The sequence below is a fragment of the Myxine glutinosa genome, chromosome 9 (genome assembly GCF_964187855.1).
Source record: "Myxine glutinosa chromosome 9, kmMyxGlut1.1, whole genome shotgun sequence".
Lineage (NCBI taxonomy): Eukaryota > Metazoa > Chordata > Myxini > Myxiniformes > Myxinidae > Myxine > Myxine glutinosa.
The window spans coordinates 15,351,281-15,369,443 of NC_136269.1; the positions used below are offsets into that span (position 1 = coordinate 15,351,281).

Genomic DNA, 18,163 nt, shown 5'->3' on the forward strand with positions numbered 1-18,163 from the left:
TTCTCCTGATCATAAACGTAGTCTGCATTTCTCCTGATCATAAACGTAGTCTGGATTTCTCCTGATCATAAACGTAGTCTGCATTTCTCCTGATCATAAACGCAGTCTGCATTTCTCCTGATCATAAACGTAATCTGCATTTCTCCTGATCATAAACGTAGTCTGCATTTCTCCTGATCATAAACGCAGTCTGCATTTCTCCTGATCATAAACGTAGTCTGCATTTCTCCTGATCATAAACGTAGTCTGCATTTCTCCTGATCATAAACGTAGTCTGCATTTCTCCTGATCATAAACGCAGTCTGCATTTCTCCTGATCAAAAACGCAGTCTGCATTTCTCCTGATCATAAACGTAGTCTGCATTTCTCCTGATCATAAACGCAGTCTGCATTTCTCCTGATCATAAACGTAGTCTGCATTTCTCCTGATCATAAACGTAGTCTGCATTTCTCCTGATCATAAACGCAGTCTGCATTTCTCCTGATCATAAACGTAGTCTGCATTTCTCCTGATCATAAACGTAGTCTGCATTTCTCCTGATCATAAACGTAGTCTGCATTTCTCCTGATCATAAACGCAGTCTGCATTTCTCCTGATCAAAAACGCAGTCTGCATTTCTCCTGATCATAAACGTAGTCTGCATTTCTCCTGATCATAAACGTAGTCTGCATTTCTCCTGATCATAAACGTAGTCTGCATTTCTCCTGATCATAAACGCAGTCTGCATTTCTCCTGATCATAAACGTAGTCTGCATTTCTCCTGATCATAAACGTAGTCTGCATTTCTCCTGATCATAAACGTAGTCTGCATTTCTCCTGATCATAAACGCAGTCTGCATTTCTCCTGATCATAAACGTAGTCTGCATTTCTCCTGATCATAAACGTAGTCTGCATTTCTCCTGATCAAAAACGTAGTCTGCATTTCTCCTGATCATAAACGTAGTCTGCATTTCTCCTGATCATAAACGTAGTCTGCATTTCTCCTGATCATAAACGTAGTCTGCATTTCTCCTGATCATAAACGTAGTCTGCATTTCTCCTGATCATAAACGCAGTCTGCATTTCTCCTGATCATAAACGTAGTCTGCATTTCTCCTGATCATAAACGTAGTCTGCATTTCTCCTGATCATAAACGTAGTCTGCATTTCTCCTGATCATAAACGCAGTCTGCATTTCTCCTGATCATAAACGTAGTCTGCATTTCTCCTGATCATAAACGTAGTCTGCATTTCTCCTGATCATAAACGTAGTCTGCATTTCTCCTGATCATAAATGCAGTCTGCATTTCTCCTGATCATAAACGTAGTCTGCATTTCTCCTGATCATAAACGTAGTCTGCATTTCTCCTGATCAAAAACGTAGTCTGCATTTCTCCTGATCATAAACGTAGTCTGCATTTCTCCTGATCATAAACGTAATCTGCATTTCTCCTGATCATAAACGTAGTCTGCATTTCTCCTGATCATAAACGTAGTCTGCATTTCTCCTGATCATAAATGTAGTCTGCATTTCTCCTGATCATAAACGTAATCTGCATTTCTCCTGATCATAAACGTAGTCTGCATTTCTCCTGATCAAAAACGTAGTCTGCATTTCTCCTGATCATAAACGCAGTCTGCATTTCTCCTGATCATAAACGCAGTCTGCATTTCTCCTGATCATAAACGTAGTCTGCATTTCTCCTGATCATAAACGTAATCTGCATTTCTCCTGATCATAAACGTAGTCTGCATTTCTCCTGATCAAAAACGTAGTCTGCATTTCTCCTGATCATAAACGTAGTCTGCATTTCTCCTGATCATAAACGTAGTCTGCATTTCTCCTGATCATAAACGTAGTCTGCATTTCTCCTGATCATAAACGCAGTCTGCATTTCTCCTGATCATAAACGTAGTCTGCATTTCTCCTGATCATAAACGTAGTCTGCATTTCTCCTGATCATAAACGTAATCTGCATTTCTCCTGATCATAAACGTAGTCTGCATTTCTCCTGATCATAAACGTAGTCTGCATTTCTCCTGATCAAAAACGTAGTCTGCATTTCTCCTGATCATAAACGTAGTCTGCATTTCTCCTGATCATAAACGTAGTCTGCATTTCTCCTGATAAAAAACGCAGTCTGCATTTCTCCTGATCATAAACGTAGTCTGCATTTCTCCTGATCATAAACGTAGTCTGCATTTCTCCTGATCATAAACGTAGTCTGCATTTCTCCTGATCATAAACGTAGTCTGCATTTCTCCTGATCATAAACGTAGTCTGCATTTCTCCTGATCATAAACGTAGTCTGCATTTCTCCTGATCATAAACGTAATCTGCATTTCTCCTGATCATAAACGTAGTCTGCATTTCTCCTGATCATAAACGCAGTCTGCATTTCTCCTGATCATAAACGTAGTCTGCATTTCTCCTGATAAAAAACGTAGTCGGCATTTCTCCTGATCATAAACGTAGTCTGCATTTCTCCTGATCAAAAACGTAGTCTGCATTTCTCCTGATCATAAACGTAGTCTGCATTTCTCCTGATCATAAACGTAGTCTGCATTTCTCCTGATCATAAACGTAGTCTGCATTTCTCCTGATCATAAACGTAATCTGCATTTCTCCTGATCATAAACGTAGTCTGCATTTCTCCTGATCATAAACGTAATCTGCATTTCTCCTGATCAAAAACGTAGTCTGGATTTCTCCTGATCAAAAACGCAGTCTGCATTTCTCTTGATCATAAACGTGGTGTGGATTTCTCCTGATCATAAACGTGGTGTGGATTTCTCCTGATCAGAAACGTGATGTGGATTTCTCCTGATCATAAACGTAGTCTGCATTTCTCCTGATCATAAACGTAGTGTGGATTTCTCCTGATCATAAACGTAATCTGCATTTCTCCTGATCAAAAACGCAGTCTGCATTTCTCTTGATCATAAACGTGGTGTGGATTTCTCCTGATCATAAACGTGGTGTGGATTTCTCCTGATCAGAAACGTGATGTGGATTTCTCCTGATCATAAACGTAGTGTGGATTTCTCCTGATCATAAACGCAGTCTGCATTTCTCTTGATCATAAACGTGGTGTGGATTTCTCCTGATCATAAACGTGGTGTGGATTTCTCCTGATCAGAAACGTGATGTGGATTTCTCCTGATCATAAACGTAGTCTGCATTTCTCCTGATCATAAACGTAGTGTGGATTTCTCCTGATCATAAACGTAGTCTGGATTTCTCCTGATCAGAAACGTAGTCTGGATTTCTCCTGATCATAAACGTAGTCTGGATTTCTCCTGATCAAAAACGCAGTCTGCATTTCTCTTGATCATAAACGTAGTGTGGATTTCTCCTGATCAGAAACGTGATGTGGATTTCTCCTGATCATAAACGTGGTGTGGATTTCTCCTGATCAGAAACGTAGTCTGGATTTCTCCTGATCAGAAACGGTCTGGATTTCTCCTGATCAGAAACGTAGTCTGGATTTCTCCTGATCAGAAATATAGTCTGGACTTCGCCTGATCATAAACATAGTGTGGATTTCTCCTGATCATAAACGTAGTCTGAATTTCTCCTGATCATAAACGTAGTCTGAATTTCTCCAGATCATAAACGTAGTCTGAATTTCTCCTGATCATAAACGTAGTCTGAATTTCTCCTGATCATAAACGTAGTCTGAATTTCTCCAGATCATAAATGTAGTCTGAATTTCCCATTTCTAACTCCCATTTGTTCACAAAACACATTACTCATCTTTGACAAGACAAGGTACAGAGATCGTGATCAAATTAGCTTCGATTTTTCGCTGGGAAATGGAGGGGCGGCGGAGGACAACATCATATTTTTACATAGACCATGTTTTAACTGCTTCAACAATTTTCGTCAATGCCTATCACCTGCCGCGAACGACTAGACCAGGTGATGCATGCCAGCAGATTAATTATTTGCACGGGTTTCTAAGGAAGTAAAGAAGCACCATCCGAGACCCTTTCATTGCGAAGGTGAATTCACTACCAGTAGTAAACCAACAGCGTTCTCAAATGAAAAAAAATTGCATACACAATGAGGAAGAATTAAGATCAACCCCCTAGAATCAGACTTAGACACTACACTAATCTTCCAAAACAAACCAAAGAGAGAAGGAAAACTTATACGGATTAAAGTGTTTTCCAGCATCATGTAAACTTATACAGATTAAAGCGTTTACCCGTATCATGGAAACTTTCTTACCTTGTACGGACTAAAGTGTTTTCCATTATCATAAAAACTGAAATGGACTAAAGTGTTTTCCAGTATCATAAAAACTTATACAGACTCGAGCGTTTTCCCGTATCATGGAAACTTGTACGGACTAAAGTGTTTTCCAATATCATGGAAACTTATATGGAATACAGACTAAAGCGTTTTCCAGTATCATGGAAACTTATATGGAATACAGACTAAAGTGTTTTCTAGTATCGTGGAAACTTATATGGAATACAGACTAAAGTGTTTTCCAGTATCATGTAAACTTTTACGGACTAAAGCGTTTTCCAGTATCATGTAAACTTATACAGACTAAAGCGTTTTCCAGTATCATGGAAACTTGTACGGACTAAAGTGTTTTCCAGCATCATGGAAACTTATACAGACTAAAGCGTTTTCCAGTATAATGGAAACTTGTACGGACTAAAGTGTTTTCCAGTATCATGGAAACTTGTTCAGACTAAAGTGTTTTCCAGCATCATGGAAACTTATACAGACTAAAGCGTTTTCCAGTATAATGGAAGCTTGTATGGACTAAAGTGTTTTCCAGTATCATGGAAACTTATATGGACTAAAGCGTTTTCCAGCATCATGGAAACTTATACAGACTAAAGCGTTTTCCAGCATCATGGAAACTTATATGGACTAAAGTGTTTTCCCACATCATGGAAACTTATATTGACTAAAGCATTTTCCAGTATCATTTAAACTTATACAGACTAAAGTGTTTTCCCATATCATGGAAACTTATATGGACTAAAGCGCGTTCCCGTATCATGGAAACTTGTACGGACTAAAGTGTTTTCCAGTATCATGGAAACTTATATGGAATACAGACTAAAGCGTTTTCCAGTATCATGGAAACTTATATGGACTAAAGTGTTTTCCAGTATCATTTAAACTTATACAGACTAAAGTGTTTTCCAGTATCATGGAAACTTATATGGACTAAAGCGTTTTCCAGTATCATGGAAACTTATACGGACTAAAGCGTTTTTACTCCCACAGTTGCTATTTGAATTTTGTCATTCATTAATAATTTTCATTTTTGTACGTTGGAAACAGATGAGTTACAGTATTTATAAATACATTAATACCATGAATAATAATCAAGATGATTTCCCGATAATTAATTGTAACAATGATGTGGAAATTTCTCATTTATTTAACACAAGAATGGTTGAGTTTGTGTATGGTTGACAACTTTGATACATACGACATCATTCCTCAAGCCTCAATTCAATATCATACTGAAAATCAGCTTGCTAAAAGTTATAGGTGGAATAGTAAAAACTAGCCGAAACCCGTGGAACATCCACGGAAAGGAGGATGTGGTGTATGGATAGAGTGTACCATTATGGATGGCATAGGGGATTTGCCTGTCCGAGTAAGAGTTAGGAAGAAAGATGAGAATGAAGAGTGCATATATGAACAACGATCGCCGACACCGGCACAAGTGCATGCTCTGGATTGTCCACTCAGTGGACGGCTTGCTTTCGTCTTCGCCTGTCCAATCAGTGGACGGCTTGCTTCGCCTTCGCCCAGCAGACGCCAATACGATGGCGTCGTAAGATGGCGTCGTATCGGCAGTTAATCGGATGCTTTTGGGCCCCAACGTCAGCTAATTCAGATTTTTCGAATATGGCTGTATGTGATAAACAAAGAGCGCAGTTCGTAGATCGTAAATCCATTAGTGCCGTGGGCATCGGGTCACTGGGTGCGGCGTAAAAGGGATAACAAAGTCGAGTCCTTACGCGATTATTATATAGATGACTTTTCTTTATTACACTTTAATATATGCAATGTTAATTTTTAAAAATTGGAATCAAGGATGTTATAAGGTATAAGGTAAACCTATAATTCTAATCGAGGTACCTCTACACGCAGACTCAAAAACAGACAAGGAGAAAGATAAAATATAGGAAAACCCCACCGACAATCACGTGAAAAAGTAAGTACACCCCATGCAAAGTTTTGACTTTTTCAACATATTTGAACATACAGCTATTTGATCTTCACTTCAATAATATTGATAGATAAAGGTGATATAATATAACAAATATCATGAAACATTTACATTTTGTCATCCATTGTATAATTTAAATAAACATAAATGCAAATTTCGCATATGGAAAAAGTAAGTACACCCCCATATTTATCACTACTTCAAATACCTAAAATTAGAATCAGGTGCAACAGCTCAGATGCAAATAATTAGAACATCGTCAGAGAGGATCTTGGAGGAACCTGTCTTATTTAAACCTCAGACATTTAGTTTGGTTTGCTCTTTGTTGTTGAAGTGTGTGGCGTCACCATGCCTAGATCAAAAGAGCTCTCTGAGGCCTTCAGAAAGAAGGTTATAATAATAATAATAATAATAATAATAATAATAATAATAATAATAATAATAAAAGAGCCTTATATAGCCCCATCAAGCAGAGTTAACGACCCCCATGGCGCTTTACATTATCATGCGAACGCACACACACCGCACACACATACACAAACATACACACACAGAGACACACCTTCACTCTTGCCCTATTCCTCCCCATTCAAAACCCACAGATGTGTACTCCCCCTCCTCCTCCCCCTCCCTCCCCCACACATGTACACAGACATACTCTCGATCTCTGTCCCACCTCAAACCAAAGGGAAAACAGGACTTCGACTTTGAAAGACTTGTGAAACAGATAGGTTTTGAGGGAGGTTTTAAAGGCAGGAAGAGAGTCAACATGTCGAACAGAGGAAGGCAAGTCATTCCAGAGCAGAGGTGCAGCAAAGGAAAAGGATTTCTCGCCAAACGACTTGGTGCTGGTGCGCGGCGGCTCTAAGGTCATAGAGTCATCGCTTGAACGAAGCCGTCACCGAGTTTCATAGCGAGTGAGCAAATCGGAGAGATAGTGAGGTCCCGCTCCACACAATGATTTATAACATCATGTGCAAATTTTGTATTGCACACGAGCAGAGACAGGCAGCCAGTGTAAAGATTCAAGAAGCGGAGTAACATGGTCAGACTTCTTCGCCTTACAGACAAGACGAGCGGCAGAGTTTTGAACCTTTTGTAACTTATCCAAGAGAAACTGAGGGCAGCCAGCATACAAAGAATTACAATAGTCTAGCCTTGAGAGGACAAGGGCACAGACCAGAGTTAGAGCAGCTTGAGGAGTAAGAAAGTGGCGAATGGATGCGATCTTTCGCAGCTGAAAGTATGCTGATTTGCAAGTTTGAAGTACTTGCTTGGAAAATGTCACGTTACAGTCGAAAACCACACCAAGGTTCTTGGCCGACGAAACAAAGTTTACATCGGTTTCACCAACATGAATAGTGGTAGGAAGTGAACATTGTAGAGGACATCTGTGCGATCTTACAATCATAGACTCTGTTTTAGCATCGTTCAGCTGAAGTTTGTTTTGGGTCATCCACGCCTTCACGTCGGCAATACAGCCTTCTAACACTTCAACAGTGGGCATGATTTGTTGAATCGTGCTTCCTTTGTACAGCTGATTGTCATCCGCAAAGGCGTGGTGATCAACTGAATGTCTGGCAACAAGATCAAATAGAGGCTGAGTGTACAAAAGAAAGAGGATAGGTCCCAGGACTGAGCCCTGGGGAACGCCAAAGGAAAGCGGAGAAGGGGCTGATTTCTGGCCATTGACAACAACTGTTTGCACTCTATCAGTAAGATAGGACATCAGCCAAGAAAGGGGAGTACCAGTTATACCAAATGTGATTTCAAGACGACGAATTAAGACACTATGGTCAATCGTGTCAAAGGCGGCAGACAAGTCCAAAAGAGCAAGAACGGAAACCTTACCACAGTCAAGAGAGGTCAGAAGATCATTGGTTATTCTTAGGAGAGCGGTCTCGGTGCTATGGCCTGGTCTATATGCTGACTGGCGAGAATTGAAAAGATTATTTGAAACTAGATGGTCATTCATCTGTGAGAGCACAATTCTTTCTTTGATCTTTGACAGGAAAGACAGGTTGGAGATAGGACGGTAATTTTTCATGTCGTTAGGGTCAAGGGTGGGCTTTTTAAGAAGTGCTTTAACAAGAGCTTGCTTAAAGAGAAGCGGAAATGATGCCTAGATGCCTACGAGTCTGGGAAGGGATTTAAAAAGATCTCCAAACAATTTGAAATCAATGTTTTGACTGTCCGGAAGATCATCTACAAGTGGAGAAGATTCCAAACAACTGTCAACTTGTTCAAGCCAGGCCGCCCCAGCAAGTTCAGCCCGAGAGCAGACCACAAGATGCTGAAAGAAGTCTGTAAGATCCCCAGAATGTCATCACGGGACCTACAGGTAGCTCTTGCCACTGTTGATGTCAAAGTGCACGAGTCTACCATTAGAAAGAGGCTGCACAAATTTGATCTACTTCGGAGGTGTGCCAGGAAGAAACCTTTGCTGTCCAAAAAGAACATCAGGGCAAGACTAAAGTTTGCCGATGAACACCGAGGCAAAGACCAGCACTTCTGGAACAATGTGCTCTGGACAGATGAGTCAAAGGTAGAGCTATTTGGCCACAGTACCAGAAGACATGTTTGGCGAAAACCAAAGACAGCATTTGACCACAAGAACCTGATACCAAGTGTAAAGCATGGTGGTGGAAATATTATGGTTTTGGGCAGCTTTGCTGCATCAGGGCCTGGGGAGCTCACCATCATATAATCCAATATGAATTCTTCATTGTACCAGAGGGTGCTTGAGGATAATGTGAGGCCATCTGTCGGAGAGTTGAAGCTCAACCGAAGGTGGACCTTGCAACATGACAATGACCCAAAATATACCAGTAAATCCACCAAGGAATGGCTGAAAAGAAAGAAATGGAGGGTTCTGGAATGGCCAAGTCAAAGCCCGGATCTAAATCCCAGAGATGTTGTGGGGGGATTTGAAACGAGCTGTGCATGCAAGAAACCCCTCAAACATCGCACAGCTGAAAGAATTCTGCATGGAGGAGTGGGCAAAAATTTCTCCCAGTCGATGTCAGAGACTGGTAGACAGTTATAAGTAATGCCTACTTGAGGTTGTTTCTGCCAAAGGGGGCAATACCACCGATCAGAGCCAAGGGTGTACTTACTTTTTCCACACGCGAAATTTGCATTTATGTTCATTTAAATTATACAATGGACTACAAAATGTAAATGTTTCATGATATTTGTTATATTATATCACCTTTATCTTTCAATATTGTTGAAATGAAGATTAAATAGCTGTATGTTGAAATATGTTGAAAAAGTCAAAACTTTACATGGGGTGTACTTACTTTTTCACGTGACTGTATATGCCAGCACCCAGCTTTGGTCTCGACGAGGACTGTTCGGAGCTTGGTGGTCGTAAGAACTTGGAGCCACCGCGCGAGAAACGCACAAGATGGCGCAGAGTCGCTCTCCACTGCACCACAAACCTGAGGTAATTAGTGCAGGCAATCCTCTTTCGCTCTCTACTCCGTCCGAAGCGCCAAGAGCCCCACAAACCGCCGCCAACACCTCCTCCTCACAATCGTAATTGCCAACACCGCTCTCTCTCAGCACCAAATCCAGACACCCCAAATGGCACCGCCTTCCAACAAAATGCGAGCTTCTTGTCCAGCCAGCAAAAAACCAAGAGAGGGAGAGACTCAGCGATTCTGCTTCTTTCTGCTCTCGAATCTTCCCTGTTACATCACCCCAACCCATCGCCGAGTTCCACTGAATCGTCCCATGGTCGGGCTCGACCAATGATGAAATTCGGGGCGTGATCTTTTTTCCTTACTTGGTTGGTGGGTGGGGTTAGTTTTCTATCGAGAACGTTCGGCTTCTGTCGGCATGGTGTCAGTTATGGTTGGTTAATGGAAGGTTGTTGTTGTTTAATAATGAAAAAGGTCACAGGGGGCAATCACATACTGGGAGAAACTAGCCTTAGACCCTACCTGGTTAATACAACACCACTCCCCCCCCCCTCCCCACCCTCCCCCCTGTGTGGTGACATGTAAACGAACTTAAGCTCACAGTTTTTCCTACTTAAATACATCAAGATGTCTCCCACTCGTACACGGTCCATGCTATTACTACACAATCCTATCTCCACTGTGGTATTTCATCCTCTACCCCCACAAACGTAATAGTATGATATGAATTAAATTATATGAATATTAGAGTTAAATATTTACAGTTTACACCATGTATTGGCACATAAAAGAACTATTTATATTCTTTATACAGAAATACCAAAAAAAAAGAAAAAAAGACGTAGGCCTCGACGTTTCGGGCAGCATGCTCCACTCATCGACTGGAAGAAGTAACTGGAATGAATAGGATACAGAGTTTATAAGATCTCCACACCTCATTGACTGGTTATTGTGGGGTGATGATTGACTGGTTCTTGTGGGGTGCTCATTGGCTGGTTCTTGTGTGTTCCTATTAGCTAGTTTGGTCTTGCTCATCATAATCCATTGTCCTCGGTGTAATGATCGTTACGATTGCAGGTGTCTGCTTGTTAATGAGGGAGAGCCAGATATTGCTAATGGGTAGCCGGTTTTATTGGGGGACCGTGTGATGTAAATGGATCTCCATGGCTTCTCCGATTCTCCTTGTGTGCCAGAGGCTGATTGATGTGAGGAAGTTTCGTGTCTGTCCCATAGTAGGTGATGATTATTGGTTTGTGCATGATTGAATATTGTTGATTTTTCCCATTTGTCTCAGCTGTTATGTGCTTGATGTTCTTTCAGCCTTAGTGGTGAAAGTGGTGAAAGTCCTGCCAGTTTCACCAATGTAAACTTCACCACATTCACAAGGGATGCGGTGAACACCTGGATGGTGGTTAGCAAGTCTTTTGTCCCCACGTGTGAAGAATATTGCTATGGTTTTGAGATTTGCACATATTGATCATTAAAGGTTAAAGGGTAAAGGGTAAAGGGTAAAGGGTAAAGGGTAAAGGGTAAAGGGTAAAGGGTAAAGGGTTGCCCCCCCCCCCCCCATAGTTAGTTCCACGAGCAACATGTAGGCCCACTTGTAGTATTAGTTATGTCATAGTATGTGTAAGTGTAGGCCATTTCCCCTATTAATATCTGCGTTGTGTAAAGCCATGAGATTAGGTCCCGTTCATTTTGCGTCCACCCTCCAATTCCACCTCGATGGGCGTAATTGATCCCGCGCCCCATTTGGCTGCCCGCTCAGTTTGTTACGCTTTGGCTGCCCGCTCAGTTTGCTGCCCTTTGCTCGCTCACTAGTCGAGTAACACGAGGTAGGCCTGAGAAGGAGGAGCGCGGGGTCGGGGTGGGGGCGGCGTCAAGGCGGAGCGTCAGAGGCGATGACGGTAAGAGCCACCAGCCAATCAGGGCTCTAACGGCATGGCATGAGAGGGCGTGGAGAGGCGCGTCTGGTGAGTTCGAGAAGGTTCGCGGGGTGTGCCTATATAAGTCACTGCACAAAGCCCTTGAACAGGACTCGCAGAGGAGAGAGAAAGGACTTACCAGCAGACTTACGAAGAGGACTTGTTACAGAGGGGACTTGCTACCCGAGGACTTGTGTAGAGAGAACTTTGTGCGATAGCGCTTTGAGACTTTGAACTGTAACTCGCCAGAGAGGGGAAGAAAAAGAGGCGTTGGCGATACGAGTACACGGCTGCAGCCAGACGCGCCGGTGGCGAATAGCGCATACTTCAGCCACGCGAGTAGACGCGGATAAACCTACCAGTGATTAACCGCCAGAGCCCACACCCCACCGTTCGCCCCGTAATAACCCTGTGCGTCCAAACGACACACGGAGAGCTTCTGCCTTCTCCTCTTGCCATCTGCATGGGACGAGCGGAGACCGGAGGGAGCTGCACGGGAGCCATCCTTGGACGCGTGGACCATCATCCTGCAGCTGCAAGCCCTGTGTGTGTGTGTGTGTGTGTGTGTGTGTGTGTGTGTGTGTGTGTGTGTGTGTGTGTGTGTGTGTGTGTGTGTGTGTGTGTGTGTGTGTGTGTGTGTGACGGGCCCGTTTGTCCTGGGTACTAGATAAGACTGTTTTAAGGCTGCACTGTGTCCCCTTTTTCTTGAACCATTGTACAGTGTAAATAAACCTGTTCTTCCTTTTTCCAATTTGATCGCTTTTGTGATTTATCCATTGACGAAGCGTGGCACGAATAAGACCGCTAGAACCGGGTTCACCATCTAAATGGCACGGATCGCGTGTACGCACCGCTCGGCGTCTCAACACGCGTGGTTCGTGTGGGGCTTATTTCCTCGTTTCAGGGCAGCGCAAGTAATTAGGTAATAGCGAATTCTAGTCCTAATACTCTATTTCGCGCTGTCCGGAAGGGACGTCATAGGTCCTGGGTCCCGCCAGGCCAGTCAAAGACAAGGGGACTAATCCCCCCTTGGTAAGGGGGGAAGGCCGGCGTCGAGATCTGCAACAATATATTCACGGTTGTGTGTCGATCGACGTCGAACTGCTATTTTTTATTTTTTTAAATTTTTTGTATACAAGATCGAGGCTCGTGAAAAAGCTAACATTAATCACACAAAAAGTCAAACCGACACACAAAACAAAAAATAAGGGGAGCGGCAGACAAGATGGGGAGAGAGGGAGAGAGGAGAGAGAGGAGAGAGGAGAGGGGGAAGGACACAAACACAACATTTGAGAGCAGGGACAATGGGAGAAATGTGGGAGGGGGAGGGCTTTGGGGGAGGTGGGAGGTATAAAACATATGAACACTGCAAGGACTTCCAGGAAAGAAGTTGGAATTTCAAAAAAAAAAGAAAAAAAATTGTATCTGGGGTGAATTAGCGGGGGTAGAAAAGATCAAGGTTTTGGATGGGGGAAGATGAGAGATGGTGGTGAACAGCTGTTTTAAAGACCTGGAGGGAGGAGTGGGATTGAAGACAGTGAGGGAGTTTGTTCCAGAGGCGGGAGAAAAGGGGAATGAAAGAGTGAAGGTGAGCAGAGAGCCTAGATTTTGGCAGTTTAACCATAAGAGGGTTGCAGGCAGATCTTGTGCGACCTGAAGGAATATTGGGGGGACAGAGCACAGAGAGAGCTGGGGGAGCAAGGTCGGAGAGGAGTCGGTAGAAGACAGAAACACCACCAACCTGCCTGCAGTGAATGAGTGAGTGAAAGGCCCTCGGAGTTAACTTCATCGCAGGAGATTCCAATGATTCTGAAAGCTTTGGTTTCAACAGCGTGAAGCCGAGCTAGGTGTGAGGCAGGAGCACCAGCCCAGAGGGGGGAACAGTATTCCATTGAGCTGCGGATGAAAGCCTTGTATGTGGTGAGGGGCTCAGGTGTGCCCAGGAAGGACTTCGCACGATGGAGGATGCCCAGTCGGCGACTGGCTTTGGAGGCCAGCTTGGAAATGTGGTTTTCCCAAGAAAGATCATGGCAGATATTGAGACCCAAAGGCCTGAGCGACAGAACTTCTTGGAGAGGATTGTTGTAGAAGTAGATGAAAGTAGATGTCTTTCGGAGAGACATTGTAAGTGTGTGTGATTTGTCAGGATTGAAAGACATGTTCCACTTGTTTGACCAGTCTGATTTTTTTCCAGGTCTGCAGAGAGTGAGGAGGCTGCAGACTGCCGATCTGAGGGATGAGGAATGGAGCGGCAGATAATGGAGTCATCAGCAAATAGATAGAGAGGATTTTCCAGAGAGTCGGAGAGATCATTGATGAAGACCAGAAATAGCACAGGGCCCAGAACACTACCTTGGGGAACTCCAGCCAGAACAGGAAGGGGAGATGAGAGAAATCCATTCAGGGCCACACGTTGCCTTTGACCAGAGAGGAAGTCCGCAAGCCATGAGTGGAGATTTCCATGGATACCATAGGAGGAGAGTTTGGTGAGCAGAGCTGGGTGCCAGACCGTATCGAAGGCACGTGATATGTCAAGTGAGACAGCTCTGATTTCCTGTGTGGCATTGAGGACCTCCATCCATTGTTGAGACAGCAGAAGCAACATGTCCAGAGTAGAATGACCTGGTCTGAATCCAAATTGATGATCAGAGATCAAGCCATTGGAGAAGAGGAAGGATTTGATATCCGAAGCAATGATGGATTCCATGACTTTGCTGATAAATTGGAAGCAGGCTGATTGGTCTGTAGTTGCAAGGATCTGTTTTTGCACCTTTTTTGTGTAAAGCGGTAAAGTTTGCTGATTTCCAACATGCTGGCAGATGACCTTGAGCAAAAGAGAGGGTGAAAAGAACAGAGAGAGGGTGAGATAGAGCGGCAGAGCAGGATTTTAGGACACGTGGGCTGATATGCGTCTGGTCCAGTTGCAGAATCAGAGTCGAGGTTTGACAGAAACTTCTCCACCTTGTTAGGAGAGAAGGACACAGAGTCCAGGAGCAGTTGGGTTCGACTGGGAAAGGTGGGAACAGAGAGAAATGGGTTTGGGACACATGATTTTGAGGCAAACACAGAGTTGAGGCATTCGGCTTTGTCACGTGCGGTGTCAAATGTGTAGCCATTTGAGGTAAGGGAGGGGATGGAGGGGGAACAAACACCAGAAACGGATTTGACCAGACGCCACCAGGATTTGGAGGAAGGAGACAGGTTTGAGAGTTCAATCTTGAGTGTGCGGAGATAGTGCTTCCTGGCACTCCTGAGGGTAGACACACACTTGTTCCGAGCTTGGTGGAAGCAACTGAGATTGCCTTCAGTTGGATTTGCCTTCCAAGAGGCAAAGGCAAGTTGTTTCAGGGCAACTGCCTCACCACAAGATTCAGTGTACCATGGATGGGAGGAAGGGTAAGACAACTGAAGATGAGATGGGATAAATATGTGCATGAGAGAGAGCAGTTTGCTTTGGAAGAATTCCCAGGAAGAATTTATGTCAGAGGCAGTAGAGATGGGAGACCAGTCCAGATGATTGATGGCTGCTTGCAGACCGTGCCAGTCAGCCTGAGTGAAATGCCAGACTCGTCGGCGCTGAGGAGGCTCTCTGAGAATGGCCAGAGAGATGTCCACTTTAACAAGCACATGATCAGAAGAACCAATTGGAGCAAAAGACGAGCAGCAGACATTTGCAGGGAAGTTTGTCATAACCAAGTCCAGAAGAGAAGATACTCCATTGACTGAGATCCGGGTTGGGAAATTGACAGATTGTGTCAATCCCAATGAGTCGCAGAAGTCCTTTGCTGAGGTGCCATGGCTGGTGAGAGATTAACCCATACCCAGCCAGCTGGCATGATGACAGTTAAAGTCGCCACATATGAGGAAGAGAGAGTTTGGATGAGTTGATAGAAGTTGGTCCATGTTGTCCGACAGCGAAATGTAAATGGAGTCATCACTGTTTGGAGGACGGTACAGAACACATATGAACAAAAGGTGGGAGCAGAGAGGAAGCCGTAGCCAGAGGTACTGCTGGGGGTGGGATGGAGAGAGGGCAGTGCAAGGAGAGTGAGGAAGAGAGTTTTTGATAAAGATTGCCACCCCACCACCAGGACGAGGCTCAGGTCTATCATACCGGAGGAGGGAGTAACCAGGAAGAGATATTAAGGAATCAGAGACATCTTGAAGGGGGAAAGTTTCTGTTAAGCAGATCAAGTCTGGATTGTCAGAAGCAACCTGAATGGAGAGATCAATCAGGTTTGAGCGAAGGCCCTGGATGTTTGAGGTCCATACCGTTAATGAGGAGAGAGGGGGAGCATCGGGTGCAGGACAGGGGAGGGGAGGGGTAGGGTCAGATGATGGATGAGAGGGGGAGGTAGGAAGAGCAGTTGATAGTGTGGCAGAGATTACAGAAGAGTTACAAGAAAGGGAAGGATGAGGAGGACGAAAAGTTTGATGGTGATGGGATGAGGCAGAGGCACAGTGAGGGGTTGTTTGAAGGGGGGGCAGAGGAAGTTCGAAGGTTGGGGGAGGTGGAAGTATGAGATTGAAGGGAGACGAAGTGGGGAGGAGGCAGCTTTGAGAAGGAGGTGGGAGGAGGGAGAATTTGGGAGGGATGGTTAGGGGGTAGATTTGAAGGGGAGGGGTTGAGGGGGAGTTTTGAATGGGAGGGGCAAGGGGGGAGTTTAGGAGGGGAGGGGCAAGGGGGGAGATTTGGAGGGGAGGGGCAAGGGGGGATTTGGAGGGGAGGGGCAAGGGGGGAGATTTGGAGGGGAGGGGCAAGGGGGGATTTGGAGGGGAGGGGCAAGGGGGGATTTGGAGGGGAGGGGCAAGGGGGGATTTGGAGGGGAGGGGCAAGGAGGGAGTTTAGGAGGTGAGGGGAAAGGGGGGAGATTTGGAGGGGAGGGGCATGGGGGGAGATTTGGAGGGGAGGGGCAAGGAGGACGTTTAGAAAGTGGATGATTAATGAAAGATGAACATTTATAACAAATTGGGTTTGTGGTGATTTTCAAGTTAGCGATCCGTTTAAGAACGATGGAGTAGTGGTGGAATGAATGAGAATTTAGAGCATGTAGTGAGAAAGAATTATAAGAGATTGAATATTTTTTTGAAATGGAATGAGTTGAAGAGGAAATTGAAAGGAGCCTTTTAAATAGGAAGAAAAACAGCGTGTTGTAATAAACCACTGAATAAAACACTGAAGGGGAAAGTTTAAACATGTTTAAACATATTTAAACAGGACCGTGAAGAACTATCTTATATTCACAAAAATACCAACGGGGAGAGGGAGCCGAGAGGGACACCACGAGTCACTTGAACAGGGCAAAAGGTTGAAGGCAGGGCGATAATGGGGGCGGGGCGGGACAGCGCACATGGACAGAGGCGCACGATGGAACAAAAGCACACAAGGAGAAAGGGAAATAAAAGTTTTTTGTTTTGTTTTGTTTTTTTGGGGGGGGGGGGGTGGGGGGTGCAGGCAGGTTACAACGTTAGACAAAGAGTAGATGTTTGGTGAAGTTTGGGGGAGAAGGGAAAATCAAAAAACCTAGCAAAACAGCGAAGGAAGGAACAACCTTCGACGGGGGAAGCCTGAGGCTGCAAGGCCTCGCTCGCGACACGGCAAACAAACGATTAATTTATGAAAGATAAACACCGAGAAACTTCCAAGGCGCACACTATAAGGCCACACACCGAAAGATAAATACAGTTTCGACAAAATACAATTGTGAACAGACTTAACTTTGAAAACGTGGAGACCGTGTGGAGCTTCGAAAATCCTTGCCGTCGTCTCCAAGATCTCGCGAGATCTCAGTTGGCAATCTTGAGAATGTGCAAAATATTATGCGACGTACATCCAATGAAGGGGAGAATAACACATGCTCTGATTTCCGGTGTTGGCTCACGAGCTTTTGGTCGTTCATTGATGATCTTGTAGGCAGGATAAACATTGAATTCAAGGGCAGTCATGATGTGATGTAGTTCCCAATGCAGGTTATACTTGTCGCTGACAGTGCAATCACAACGAATAAGAGTGCCGCTCATGGACTGGACAGTTGAAGGATGATGAAAAGAGTGGTAGTTGAGGTAGCGGTCCATGTGAGTTGGCTTCCTGGATACCTTGTGAGAGGGCCTGTCATTAGGAGACTTGGTAATGAGGATGTCAAGAAAGGAAAATGACTGTGGTTGCTCGAATTCCATGGTGAACTTAATGTTGCAGTGCTGATAGTTAAGATGCTGAATAAAGTATTGACATCTCTCTTGTTGTGTTGCCATATAACAAAGATGGCATCTACATAACGTAGCCAGAGCTTAAGTTGAAATGGTGCCGAGAGGAGGGCTGAGAACTCAAAATCTTCTTGAAGGGGTTTGCTACTATGGATGAGAGTGGAGAACCCACAGCCATGCCTTCCTTTTCACTATATAGACTATAAATAGCTCCTATAAGAGTCCCCTCGGAAAACCGGGAGGGGACTAATAACATTATTCCAATGTAATGGTCTAGTACCTAAGAAAATGAAATGATCCACAAGACATTATCAATTATTGCAAATTTCATTATTACTGTTTTTGCAAAAACACTTGTAAAAAAAATAACAAAAAACGTTTATATACGAACTGTAAAATTTGTAAAGCAATGC

General features: G+C 44.0%; 2 protein-coding genes across 11 annotated transcripts in view; both read right to left on the reverse strand.

Moving 5' to 3' along the window:
- LOC144893586 (uncharacterized) overlaps positions 1-18,163 on the reverse strand; it is an 896,812-nt gene that overhangs the window by 758,984 nt on the left and 119,665 nt on the right. The gene's annotated exons all lie outside the window — the stretch shown is intronic.
- LOC137416991 (CAP-Gly domain-containing linker protein 4) overlaps positions 1-18,163 on the reverse strand; it is a 142,075-nt gene that overhangs the window by 114,706 nt on the left and 9,206 nt on the right. The gene's annotated exons all lie outside the window — the stretch shown is intronic.